The sequence below is a fragment of the Triticum aestivum genome, chromosome 2B (assembly GCF_018294505.1).
Source record: "Triticum aestivum cultivar Chinese Spring chromosome 2B, IWGSC CS RefSeq v2.1, whole genome shotgun sequence".
NCBI classification, from domain to species: domain Eukaryota; kingdom Viridiplantae; phylum Streptophyta; class Magnoliopsida; order Poales; family Poaceae; genus Triticum; species Triticum aestivum.
Window position 1 is genome coordinate 174275724 of NC_057798.1, and position 13458 is coordinate 174289181.

The following is a 13458-nucleotide window of genomic DNA, read 5'->3' on the forward strand; positions in this document are numbered from 1 at the left end:
CTTCGGAAGTGCACAACGGCATCTGCCGCACTCACCGCTAAGTCCATATATGGATCCTCCGGACCCCACAACTGGCCAAGCTGAACATACTTCGGATCTGTAAACCTGCGGCGCAGCAAAAAAGGCTTGCCAGCCACAATGTCTCCGGCCTGCCGCAGCTCCTCCTTCATAGCCCGCATTGCAGAACAGGCATCCTTGGCTTCAGCGGTGGCCTTCACCAGGTCTTCTCGCTCAGATAGGCGCTCCTTTTCAAGAGTCTCATTGTGGTCGGTAGCATCCTTTAATTTTACGGCCAATTCGGCCACCTCTTCCCTGCTTCGGCAGTGTGCAGCCCTTTCGGCTTCTAACTCCTCGGCCGCCCTCGAGGCAGCCGCGTTGCTTCTTCTGGCCTGCTCCTTGGCTTGAGCAAGTTCGGCCCGAAGGCCCTCCACAGCAGCAGCACCATCTGCGTCAAGCATAAATATTGTAAGAGGTGAGCTTTAGCTCCCTTAATAGGTGACTGCGGAGAATTAATTTACCTTGCGACTCGTCAAGTCGCCTATTGACTAGCGCGATGTCTGCATCCGCCACATCAAGTTGCCGCATTAATTCGGCAACTCCATCAGTCCGGCTAGCCCCCGGACTATCTGCCACCTGCATAGGAAAGGCGACATTCAACACCTGCGATTTTGATCCTCGGCACGCTGTCGCTTTCGACAACCTACCGAGTCTCAGGGGCTACTATCTATACAGGGCACACTTTCATGTGCAAAATTGTCAAAAAGGCACGTCGTTTTTACGTACCTCAAACCCCGCTAGCAAACTCCTGACGGCATTGTGCAATCCGCTTTCGGCGGACGAAATTCTTCCGATCACCATGCTCATCAATGCACGGTGATCTTCTGAGACGGACGCCCTCTCAAGCAGAACCTTCAGCCCCCCCGGCCGAACACTAGTCGGCGCCAAACTCTTCGGTTCTGCCGGGCTCGGGGATGCCCTCCGGGACGACACTTCAGGCTCGTCCGCCCTATCCGACGGCGCAGCAGACGGAGGCGTCTCGCTCTCCATCATCTCCGGACGAAGATCCCCCGAAGACGAGCTCATCTGAGAATGTTGCAGATCCGAACTACAAGGTAAAAATTTCGGTTATCCTCTGAAGCACAAATAGGGATGTTCTCATTAATGAATTCCCCTTTTCCTACTCACGGCTCGCTGGAGGGCTGATTCTTTAGAGAAGATTGTGCGGCCGGGGCCTCCCCGGACGCAGGACCCTCCGGCGAAGATTTCTTACCCCGCTTAGGGGCTTTGGCCTCCGGGTCTTCGGAGGCGGTCCTCTTCTCCCCCTGGAGGGAGGGATTTTTGATCCCCCCTTCTTCAAGCGCCCCCTTTGGCGGGGCCGTAGCTCCTCTGTTCTCCCCCTCGCCTTCTTCTGAAGGCGCAACCTCCAACATTCTGACTAGCACGGGCTCCGGTGCGGTCTCTGGGAGGGGGGCCAGGCACCTTATCAGCTTTGCTTGCGCAATCCACTCCTGATGGAGGATAACGGGTTAAAAAGCGAATTATGAAAAGCAAACAAATGGTACGTCCGGACACGGAGCTACTTACTTGGGTATCCGGGCGATTGCAGCTTAGACCGGCATCCTCGGTCAATTCCGGACACGCCACTTGTGGTCCGAAGAACAACTTGTACATCTCCACGGGTGTCGTACCCATGAAGTGTTGGAGAATATGTGGTCCCTCTGGATTAAACTCCCATAGCCGGAGAGGACGGCGTTTGCAGGGCAGGAGACGCCGAATTAGCATAACCTGCACCACCACGACCAGATCGATCTCCCTCGCCTGGAGGTCTCGAATCCGGCCCTGCAATAGGGGCACGTGTTTTGACGGCCCCCAATTGAGCCCTTGGTTGACCCACGACATCAGCCGTCATGGAGGTCCCAAGCGGAACGGAGGCGGCGGCTTCTGTTTTCTGCCCCTCAGAGCGGTGATATAGAACCACTCCTGCTGCCATAAGCCGAGCTCCTCTTGGAAGGAGCCCTCAGGCCACGGGGCATCGGCCCTCCTGCTTACGGCCGCCCCGCCGCATTCAGCTTGACGCCCCCCGACCATCTTCGGCTCCACATTGAAGGTCTTCAGCCACAGGCCGAAGTGGGGGGTGACGCGGAGGAAGGCTTCACAGACAACGATGAATGCGGAGATATGGAGGATGGACTCCGTAGCCAAGTCATGGAATTCCAACCCGTAGTAGAACATGATCCCTCTCACAAAAGGATCCGTTGGGAAGCCTAAACCCCGACGGAGGTGGGATACAAAGACGACATGCTCGCCGGGCTCGGGGGTGGGGATGGCCTGCCCTTCGGCAGGCAGCCTGTGCGAAATCTCGTAGGACAGGTACTTGGCCTCTCGCAACTTTAGCACGTCCTCCTCCATAACGGAGGAGGGCATCCACCGGCCCTGAAGGTCGGAGCCGGACATTGTTGTAGGTCCGAAGCACTCGAATCTGGGGCTCTGGGTGTTGGAACTTGGAGCAAGAAGAAGATTCGGTGGAAGATTGAAGAAAAGAATGAGCCTTGGTCCTGTTATAAAGAAGGGGAAATACCAAGAGCCGTCCCCGTGACCGTTCGGGATTCGCCTTCGATAGAGGAGGCGTGGCGACGGGCGCGGTTGGGTTACCCACGCTCGTATTGATGAGAATCCCGGAATAAGGGGGAACACGATCTCTGCTTCGACAAGACGTGCCAAGGAAACCGCTTCGCTAAACGCGCTGAGGTGGTATAGTAAAAAACGATCCAAGTAAAGGCTTGGTAGTGGTGTGATGTCATGCCACAAAAAACGTCAGCAGATTGAAACTTGTGTATATATTATTCTCTCTACGGTGGAATGTGGAATTTATTTTGCAGAGCCGGACACTATCCTGGTGTTCACAATCTTCTCCGGATTATTCAAAGGAGGAACCCGCCTTGCAATGCCGAACATTATGCGCACCGGACTCATCGTCATTGAAGCCAGGTTCAGGGGCTACTGAGGGAGTCCTGGACTAGGGGGTGTCCGGACAGCCAGACTATCATCGTCCGCCGGACTCCAAGACTACGAAGATACAAGATTGAAGACTCCGTCCCATGTCCGGATGGGACTTTCCTTGGCGTGGAAGGCAAGCTTGGCAACACGGATATGTAGATCTCCTACCATTGTAACTGACTCTGTGTAACCCTAGCCCTCTCCGGTGTCTATATAAACCGGAGGGCTTTAGTCCGTAGGACATAACCTCCATTACAACAATCATACCATAGGCTAGCTTCTAGGATTTAGCCTCCTTGATCTCGTGGTAGATCCACTCTTATAATACACATCATCAATATTAATCAAGCAAGACGTAGGGTTTTACCTCCATCAAGAGGGCCCGAACCTGGGTAAAACATCGTGTCCCTTGTCTCCTGTTACCATCCGCCTAGACGCACAGTTCGGGACCCCCTACCCGAGATCCGCCGGTTTTGACACCGACAATGACCAAGAGCCCTGGTAGTTCGGATACCAAGGACAACAACGGCAGGTCGCGTCGCAACAAACACAAGCACCGCATTAATGGCGATAATGCTGAAGATACGGTAGTCAATGTCGGATTCAGAGGCTCTAAACCCCGTCAGCGAAAAAATCCATTCAAAAGAATACTCCGGGCCCGTCCAATTTGGACCGAATACTTGATCGCTCGTGCCAGATACACGACACCCCCGAAAAGCCACCCAATCACAGCAACAAGGATTGGTGGGTGTTCAAGCAGGCAGGCAAGCTAAATGCCGAAAACAATGACAAGGGGCTGCATAGCGACAACGAGGAGGAGCCCCGGCCGCCGAACAATAGAGGACAGAAGGGCTTCCCCCCACAAGTGCGAACGGTGATCATGATATACGCAACCCACATACCCAAAAGGGAGCGGAAGCATGCACTAAGGGACGTATATGCGATGGAGCCAGTCGCCCCAAAGTTCAATCCGTGGTCCTCCTGCCCGATCACTTTTGATCGAAGGGACCACCCCACTAGCATCCGCCATGGCGGATTCGCCGCATTCGTTTTAGACCCAATCGTTGACGGATTTCACCTCACTAGAGTCCTAATGGACGGCGGTAGCAGCCTAAACCTGCTTTATCAGGATACGGTGCGCAAGATGGGCATAGACCCCTCAAGGATTAAACCCATAAAGACGACCTTTAAAGGCGTCATACCAGGTGTAGAGGCCAACTGTACAGGCTCAGTTACACTTGAAGTGGTCTTCGGATCCCCGGATAACTTCCGAAGCGAGGAGTTAATCTTCGACATAGTCCTGTTCCGTAGCGGCTATCACACACTACTCGGACGAACCGCATTTGCAAATTTCAATGCGGTGCCGCACTACGCATACCTCAAGCTCAAGATGCCAGGCCCTCGAGGAGTCATTACGGTCAACGGAAACACCGAACACTCTCTCCGAACGGAGGAGCATACGGCGGCTCTCGTGGCGGAACTACAAAGCAGCCTCTCAAGGCAATTCTCGAGTCCGGCTATTAAACGTCCAGACACCGTCAAGCGCTCCCGGAGTAACCTACAACAAGACCGCCTGGCACGTTCCGAGCACGCATAGCAATGCGGCCCCAACCCCACCCTCACGAAATTACGAAACCAGTACTACGCGTACATAATTACGCTCTCAAAATACCATGGGCATAGGGGGAGGGGCACGACCACGGCAGGCCCAGAATGCGGCTCAACCGCACCAGGGGCTCCCGATTGTGTAATTCCTTTTTCTTACTTTCAGGACTCCTTTATCAAGAAGCCCTGTCCGGCAGTAGAACCGCCGAACACACGACGCAACAGCCAGGGAAGCAGAAAGCTACGTCGAGTGTACAGGTGGTCTCTATAATGAGCAGTATACTAGTTTTACATATGATCCCGCAGCCCGCTCCTGGAGGGGGACATGTCAAATAGTCCCGTCCCTTGCTTATCGCACTATTGGTATCGTTCTGCTTTTACCGCAACTTTTTTAATAAACAATGCACAACTTTTTCCTATTATTGCATTCCTTTTTCTTATCTATATATGTTCACTTATGACATGTTGCATCCGTACGCTTTGGTACGGCCAAATACACCAGGGGCTTAAGTACCCCAAAATATGGTGTGATAAGTCCGAACACTTTCACAAGTGCGGCACCTCGAACTTATAGCATTATATGCATCGGCTCCGAATCATGTCTTGGGTCAATAGTTGGGCTTGCCCGGCTCCCATGTTTGGTACCTTACGTTCCGTCATATCGGCTAAGATAGCACTGGGAGAACCACTACGATTGTGCCCCGACTGAGCTGGGTTGAGCACCTCAGTGGTGAAAGCTAAAACTGACCGTCATGATAGGGCGAGAGCCGGTCGTTGTTCGAGAGGTTTTCAAGTCCCTAAAGACTTATACCGCTTAGAGCGAGGAGTCGGCTTTGTCCGACCCAGGCGTGGATAGCGCCCCAAATTCGGTCTTCCGAATACTAGGGGCTTCGCCGAAATTTAAAATTATAGAATTCGATGGCTAAGTGAGAGTGTTCAAGCATTATAGTACGGTTGCCTTGTTCATTGCGTTGAGCGCCTCCCTCGAAGGACCCAAGAATGGGAAAAAGAGCGCTCAAGTTTATCCCGAACACCCCAGCACTCGTGGCATGGGGGCAGAAGCCTACGACTCGCCATCTCTCCAATTTAATAAAGGGCTGCACAGAAGGTAATATTTTAAATTCACAAGCATTGCTTAGCGCATATGAACGAGTTTTCAAGCGTACAGGATAACAAATGTGAGTTTACTCAAAAATTACATCTTTTGAGCATTCGCCCGCTATAAGGCAGGCACCCTTCAGGACGCCCACATAATACATCTCGGGCGTGCGATACTCCCTGCCCGGCGGTGGAGCATCCGTCACAAGCTTCTCAGCGTCCATCTTGCCCTAGTGCACTTTAGCACAGGCAAGGGCCCTACGGGCACCTTTGATACAGAAGGAGCGCTTGACGACTTCAATCCATGGACATGCGTCCACCAGCCGCCTCACCAGCCCGAAGTAGCTCCCATGCATTGATTCTTTAGGCCATAGCCGAACTATGAGGCCCTTCATGGCCTGTTCGGCCACCTTATGGAGCTCTACCAGCTGCTTCAGCTGGTCGCTCAAGGGCACCGGGTGTCCGGCCTCAGCATACTAAGACCAGAACACCTTCTTTGTCGAGCTCCCCTCCTTGGCCCGGTAGAATGCGGCAGCGTCAGACACACTCTGGGGCAGATCTACGAATGCTCCTGGAGAGCTCTGGATTCGGGTAAGTAACAGGTAATTCACTTTCACGTGCTTGCTTTGCATGAAGAATGCCTTACGCGCCGCTATCTTCTTTATTGCCTCAATTTCTTGGAGGGCTTTTTGGGCTTCGGCCTTAGCGGCTTTGGCGCTCTCAAGAGCCGAGGCGAGCTCGGACTCTCGAGTCTTTGAGTCACGCTCCAAACTCTCGTGTTTTTCCACGGAGCCTGGAGCTCTTGCCGCACCTCCGCCACCCGCGCCTCCTTCTTCTCTCGCTCGGTGTGTTCCGCGGCCGCATTGCTTTCGGCCTTGGACACCGCTTCCTTCAGGGTCGCCACCTCGTTCATGGCCCCTGCAATTCTCATGTTATTCCTGTTATTTTTTGCAACCGCATCTTTTATATACTTCCATAAGGTATTACTTACCTTCCTTGTCCTCGAGCTGCTTCTTGGCAAGGCCGAGCTCGTTCTCGGACCGCTCGAGGCTCTGCTTCAATGCATTGACCTCTGCAGTCAGTGCGGCAGAGGTCAGCAGCGCAGCCTGCATTCCCATATTGACATGCTTATGTTAGACTCCTGCGTATATCTTTTTAGATCCTCATTTCGGCTTTTCTTTCCGAACACCAAACTGAGCATCAGGGGCTACTGTCTATGCGGTAATATTTTTACATATCTTAACTACATACCTCAAAGCCTGTTAGAAGGCTGGCACATGCTTCAGTCAGCCTACTCTTGGCGGACTGAACTTTCTGGATCACCACACTCATAACAGTGTGGTGCTCCTCGTCGATGGAGGCACCGTTAAGCGCCTCCAGCAAATTATCCGGTGCCTCCAGTTGGATGGAGGTCACCGGTGTCGCAGTCTTGCCCTTTTTACAAAGGGATCGCCCGCTAGACTCCGGAACCACTGAAGGTTCTGGTGCGGAGTCCGGCCCAGGGCCGAACTCAGAACCCTTCGGGGTTTGATCCCCCTTGTGCCCGAAGTCCGGGAGGTTGCCTTGCGGCACCTTCGGGACCTCCTCCTCCTGGCTGGGTCCCTTTTGGGACCCCACCTCGGCGTCATCCGTAGCATGAGGAGAGGAGACGGCCGGAAGTGAAGTGCTATTCACGTCCGACGAGGCTAGGGAGCCGCTCGTTGAAGTGTCGAGCCCGTGCTTGGGCGGGCTGTAGGGTTATGTTCGGCGTTAGGAGATTCTATGCGACAAACGAAATGCCATGAGTTATTCTGGTATACGGACGCTTACAAAGTCGCCAGGGGCTTAGTCCTCGGTGGCCACTCCTCTTCATCGTCGTCGGTGTTGGGGGAGTAGTCCGGAGGGAGGGTCCTTCCCTTCTTGGACCCTTCGGCCTCCCCTGTTGGGGTGGCCTTCCTTTTCTTCTCTCCCCCCGCTGGGGGAGAGGCCTCTTTTTCCTCCTCCTTGCCTTCACGGGAGGAGTCCGCCTCGGAGTCGTCGAACGATGAGTCCGACAACACCTGGCGCCGGGAACTCTTTCGAGTTCCCGTGGCCTTCTTCTTGGCCTTCTTCTCCGGCACCACGTGAGGTGCCGGAACCAGCAGCCCCGTCAATCGGGCGTCCGCTGGGTCTTCTGGCAGGGGAGCCGGACAGTTAACCTGCCCGGACTTTTTCTGCCAGGCCTGTCAAAGGTAAGGGAGTTTAGATCCCACATAGAGTCAAACTATGGAAAATAAGTGTCCTGTACAGGGTAAAATAGCTTACCTCGCCGGGTTGACACTGCGAGCTGAATCCGCGATCTTTGGTAGCGGATGCGGGAGACTCGGCGCCCTTGAACAGCACCTTCCAGGCGTCTTCGTACATAGTGTCGAAGAGCCTGCTCAAGGTTTGGTGCTGTGCCGGATCAAACTCCCACAAGCTGAAGGCCCGTTGTTGGCACGGGAGGATCCGGCGGATGAGCATGACCTGGACTACGTTGACGAGCTTGATCTTCTTGTTCACAAGGTTTTGGACGCAGGTTTGGAGTCCGGTCAGCTCTTTCGAATTACCCCATGTCAGGCCCTTCTCTTTCTAGGAGGTGAGCCGTGTGGGGATGCCAGATTGGAACTCGGGGGCCGCTGCCCATTCAGGGTCACGCGGCTCGGTGATGTAGAACCACCCTGATTGCCACCCTTTGATGGTTTCCATGAAGGAGCCCTCGAGCCATATAACATTGGGCATCTTGCCCACCATGGCGCCTCCACACACGCCTGCTGGCCCCCCACTACCTTCGGCTTGACATTGAAGGTCTTCAGCCATAAGCCAAAGTGGGGCTTGATGCGGAGGAAGGCCTTGCACACGACGATGAACGCCGAGATGTTGAGGACGAAATTCGGGGCCAGATCGTGGAAATCCAGGCCGTAGTAGAACATGAGCCCCCGGACAAATGGGTGAAGTGGAAGACCTAGTCCGCGGAGGAAGTGGGTGAGGAACACCACCGTCTCATGGGGCCCGGGGGTGGGGATGAGCTACCCCTTGTCGGGGAGCCGATGTGCGATGTCACTGGACAAGTATCCGGCCTTCCGCATCCTCTTGATGTGCCCCTCCATGACGAAGGAGGCCATCCACTTGCCTCCCACTCCGGACATGGCTGGGGAAGGTTGAGGCGAGATGTGCGGACTTGGGCGCTGGAGCTCGAGTGCGCGGAAATGGATAAGAAAAGGAGGAAGAAGGCGTAGGTAAAAAGGTGGATCCTTATCCCCTTATATGGACGGATGAAACTATGCGTCGCCACCAGCCTGGTAAAACTCGCTTATCTCCCAAGCGCCGTAATCAATGGCGCGGTTGGGTTACCCATGCCCGTATTAATGAGAATCCCGGAATAAGGGGACACAGTCTCTGCTTTGACAAGACGTGCCAAGGAAACCGCATCACTAAATGCGCTGAGGTGGAACAGTAAAAACAATTCGAATAAAGGCTTGGCCGTGGTGTGATGTCACGCCATGAAAAACGTCAGCAGATTGAACTTGTGTAAATATTATTCTCTCTACGGTGGTATGTGGAACTTATTTTGCAGAGCCAGACACTATCCTTATGTTCAAAATCTTCTATGAAGTATTCGGAAGAGGAACCCGCCTTGCAATGCCGAAGACAATATGTGCGCCGGACTCGTCGTCATTGAAGCCTGGTTCAGGGGCTACTGAGGGAGTCCTGGACTAGGGGGTGTCCGGATAGCCGAACTATCATCTTCGGCCGGACTCCTGGACTATGAAGATACAAGATTGAAGACTTCGTCCCGTGTCCGGATGGGACTTTCCTTGGCATGGAAGGCAAGCTTGGCGATACAGATATGTAGATCTCCTACCATTGTAACCGACTCTGTGTAACCCTAACTGTCGGTGTCAAAACCGGCGGATCTCGGGTAGGGGGTCCCGAACTATGCGTCTAGGCGGATGGTAATAGGAGACAAGGGACACGATGTTTTTACCCTGGTTCGGGCCCTCAAGATGGAGGTAAAACCCTACTCCTGCTTGGTCAATATTGATGATATGGGTAGTACAAGAGTAGATCTACCACGAGATCAAAGAGGCTAAACCCTAGAAGCTAGCCTATGGTATGATTGTTGTTTGTCCTACAGACTAAAACCCTCCGGTTTATGTAGACACCGAAGAGGGTTAGGGTTACACAGAGTCGGCTACAATGGTAGGAGATCTACATATCCGTATCGCCAAGCTTGCCTTCCACGCCAAGGAAAGTCCCATCCGGCGGGACGAAGTCTTCAATCTTGTATCTTCATAGTCTAGGAGTCCGGCCAACGGTGATAGTCCGGCCATCCGGACACCCCCTAATCCAGGACTTTCTCAGTAGCCCCTGAACCAGGCTTCAATGACGACGAGTCCGGCGCGCATATTGTCTTCGGCATTGCAAGGCGGGTTCCTCCTCCGAATTCTTCATAGAAGATTTTGAACACAAGGATAGTGTCCGGCTCTGCAAAACAAGTTCCACATACCACCGTAGAGAGAATAATCTTTACACAAATCTGCTGACGTATTCCGAAGGGTGACATCACACCACGACCATGCCTTTATTCGAATCGTTTTTTGCTGTCCCACCTCAGCGCGTTTAGCGAGGCGGTTTCCTTGGCACGTCTTATCAAAGCGGAGATCGTGCCCCCTTATTCCGGGATCCTCATCAATACGGGCGTGGGTAACCCAACCGTGCCCGTTGGCACGCCCCTTCTATCAAAGGCGAGTCCCAAACGGCCACGGGGAGGGCTCTTGGTATTCAACCTCTTTATAACGAGACCAAGGCCTGCTCCTTTCTTTCAATCTCAATCGAATCCGCCCCTCGCCTCTAGTTCCAACACCCAAAGCTCCAGATTCAGGCGCTTCGGACCTTTGACGATGTCCGGCTCCGACCTGCAAGGCCGGTGGATGCCTTCTTCCGTTATGGAAGAAGACGTGCTAAAGCTGAGAGACGCCAGGTATCTAACCGGTGAAATTTCGCATAGGCTGCCTACCCAAGGATAGGTTATTCCTACTCCCAAGCCTGGTGAGAGCGTGGTGTTCGTGTCTCACTTCCTTCGGGGTTTTGGCTTCCCGACGGACCCCTTCGTCAGGGGGCTCATGTTTTATTATGGGCTGGAATTCCACGACTTGGATCTGCAGTCCATCCTCCACATCTCATTGTTCATTGTCGTATGCGAAGCCTTCCTCCGGATTACCCCTCACTTCGGATTGTGGCTTAAGACCTTCAAAGTGGAGCCGAAGATGATCAAGGGGCAGCAGACAGAGTGCGGAGGGGCTGTTATAAGCAAAAATGCTGACGCTCCATGGCCCGAGGGCTCTTTTCAAGAGGTGCTCGGTTTATGGCAACAGGAGTGGTTTTACATCACCGCTCCGAGGGGCACCAAATGGGTGGCGCCACCTGCCTTCTGCCCGGGTCCTCCACAGTGGCTGGTGTCATGGGTCAACAAAGGGCTCCACTGGGGGCCATCCAAGGACGTTCCTCTGCTGTAGGGCCGTATTCGAGACCTCCAAAAGAGAGATCAATCTGGTCATAGTGGCGCAGGTCATGCTGATTCGGCGCCTTATGCCCTGCAAACGTCGCCCCTCCACCTGTGGGAACTTAATCCGGAGGGACCATGAGCTCTCCAACACTTCATGGGCGCGACGCCCGTGGAGATGTATAAACTGTTCTTCGGATCACAAGAGATGTGTCCGGACTTGACCGAGGACGCAGGTCTGAGCTGCAATCGCCTGGATACTCAAGTAAGTAGTCATGTGCCCGGACACGCTATCCGTACATTTATCATAAACATGCCATTTAAAGAGCTGTCCCTTGAACAGGAGTGGATAGAGAAAGCAAAACTAATAAGGTGTTCGGCCCCCCTCCCTGAGACCACGCCGGATCCTGTGTTAACCAGGATGCTGGAGGCTGTGCCTTTGGAAGAGGGCAAAGGGGGGAACAGGGAAGCTACTGCCTCCACGAAGGAGGCTTTCAAGGAAGGGGGGATCGAGAATCCATCCCTCCAGGGGGAGAAGAGGACCGCTTCTGAAGATCCGGAGGCCAAGGCCTCAAAGCGGGGGAAGAAATCTTCACCAGAGGGTCCTGCGCCAGGAGAAGCCCCGACCGCACTATTTCCCCAAGGGAATCAGCCCTCCAGCGAGCCGTAAGTAGAAAGGGGAGTTTTGTAATAAGGGGCATCCCTGTTTTTATTTCTGAAGATAACCGAAGTTTTACCTTGTAGTTCGGATCTCAGCCCTTCTCAGCAGAGCTCATCTTCGGGGGATCTTCGTCCGGAGATGATGGAGAGCGAAACGCCTCTATCTGCCGTACTGTCATGCGGGGCGGATGACCCTGAGGTGTCGTCGCGGAGGGTTTCCCCGAGTCCGGCGGGGTCGGGAGGTCCGGCACCAACTGGTGTACGGTCGGAGGAGCTGAAGGATCTGCTCGGGCGAGCGTCTATCTCAGAAGATCATCGTGCGTTAATGGGTACAGTGATTGAAAGGATTTCATCCGCTGAGAGCGGATTGCATGAAGCCGTCAGAAGTTTACTCACGGGGTTTGAGGTACGCGAAAATGATATACCTTCTGACAGTTTTGCATATAGAATGCGCCCTGTATAGATAGTAGCCCCTGAGACTCGGTACGTTGTCGAAAGTGACAGCACGCCGACGATCATAATCTCAGTTGTAAGATGTCACCTATCCTATATAGGTGGCGGATCATCTGGTGGCCAGCCGGACTGATCAATTTTCCGAACTGAAGTGGCAACTTGACGTGGCGGATGCGGATATCGCGCTTGTCAATAAGCGGCTTGACGAGTCACAAGGTATGCAACTTCTCCGCGGACACCTGGTAAGGGAGCTTGACGCCCATGCCTTATAACATGTATGCTTTATGCAGATGGTGCCGCTGCTATGGAGAACCTTCGGGCGGAGCTAGCCCGAGTCAAGGAGCAAGCCAGAAAAAGTGATGCGGATGCCTTGAGGGCGGCTGAAGAGCTAAAAGCCGAACAGGCTGCTCACTGCCGAAGCAGGAGAGAAATGGCCGAGATGGCCGTAAAGTTAAAGAATGCTACCGACCATTGCGAGCTTCTTGAAAAAGAAGGGCGAGCGGAACAAGAGGACCTGAAAAAGGCCACTACTGAGGCCAAGGATGCTCGCTCTGCGATGAGAGCTATGAAAGAGGAGCTGCGTCAGGCCGAAGATATTACGGCTGGAAAGCCTTTTCTGCTGCGGAGGAAATTTACGGATCCTAAGTATGCTCAGTTGGGCCAGCTGTGGGGTGCAGAGGATGCTTATCTGGATTTGGCGGCGAGTGCCGCAGATGCGGTCGCACACTTCCGAGGCCAAAAGGATCATGGAATGGAAGAGCTTTTTTGGTCGCAGTTTCATAGTCCAGAGCGTCCACTTCCATTAACCGATCGTTTAGCTGAATGGGCTGAGCTGAATAGGTTGTCCGGACTTGCCATGAAGGATGTCGTGACTCATTTGTGGCCAAAAAGGCCCGAGCCGAAGAGTTATTTTGGCTTGGTGCAGCAGTTCCTTGGTGTGGTGCCGCATATCAATGCAATGAAGCGGTCGACCTGCATAGAGGGTGCGCGGATGGCTCTTGCCCGTGTCAAGACATGCTGGGCGGAGATGAAGGCCACCGACGTTGCATCCCAGGATTCGGACAGAAGCCGAGTACCTGCCGAGCACTATTTTGAGGAAGTCCTGCAGGGCGCTCGTTTAATAGAGACGCAGTGCTCGAAGG